Raw genomic sequence first — 1,154 nt, 5'->3', positions numbered from 1 at the left:
AATTGTTTTCTTCATATTGTTAACCTCTTCCCTTACTTCATTAAATTTGTCTGTGATATATCTTGTGACATCTTTAATTATTTGTGCGAAGTTCTGCTCCCCTTCCTGGTTTTTAGGTTGTTCATTGCATTCAGCCATATTTTCCTGATTACTGGTTTGGTTTGTAGATTTTTGTTGCTGTCTGGTCATCATTTTATCTTGACGGGTTTATTCGGTTCCGTGGCCTCTTTGTCTAGTCTTGGGGATTAATTAGCTGTTATTTTTGTGTAACTTTTATATCTTCTCTTTGTCACTTTGTTCTTCTTATTCTAATTTTTTATTGCTGGCTGAGCTCACTTTGAAGGAAAATATTAGGGCCAGGGAAAGGCAAATGTGTAAGAAAGGAAAATGTGTAAAGTAGTATGGGTAATAAATATTAACAGAGCAACAATATGAGATCTGGGAAGATGGATATTAGATTCATGTAAGTTGTGTAGAGTTATAGCAGTAAGTAGAGTACCTATAATGAGGTAGTCGACTGAATATGGGAGGAATATGGTATGAATTAATAAGCTAGTATTTTCATGAGAGAGGGAAAAAGAAAAGAAAGGCATTAATTTCAAGAGTGGATAAAAGACAGGAACAAAACAAAGGTATTAGAAATTAAGAGTTAGATAATTGGGGGATCAAAGAAAGGTAGGTGGAATATAGGAGAGACAGTAGATGATGGAGGATATCAACACGTGGGGGAAAGGGGATAGTGTAGGTAGCCAAAATCAATTCACACAGAAATGAGGCAACAGAGGATGAGGAAATCCAGCAAATGTGAGGTGTTCCCTGCAGCACCTATTGTATAATTAAGATAAAATAAAATAAGAAGAAAATGAGGGACAAGAGAAAACAGAGAAAAAAAGAAAGAAGAAAGAAAGAAAGAAAATGTGGGTGTGGGTAAAGAAAAGGGATCAGAACAAGTAAGGAATGAAAAGAAGATATAGAACACCAACAACAGCAACAACAAAAAAACCCTAAATAAATGAAAAAAAAAAGACCTTAGGGGATACGATGGGAGAAAAACCTAGGAAATAATGCAATATTAGCAACCAGGACAATAAAAAATTAAAAATAAGGAATTAAAATTTAAAAAAAGAAACACAAACGTTGAGGGCTAGGACAAT

This window comes from Dasypus novemcinctus, chromosome X (genome assembly GCF_030445035.2).
Source record: "Dasypus novemcinctus isolate mDasNov1 chromosome X, mDasNov1.1.hap2, whole genome shotgun sequence".
In the NCBI taxonomy this organism is placed as follows: Eukaryota; Metazoa; Chordata; class Mammalia; order Cingulata; family Dasypodidae; genus Dasypus; species Dasypus novemcinctus.
The sequence above is the reverse complement of the archived record's forward strand: the minus strand, read 5'-3'. Positions refer to the sequence as shown.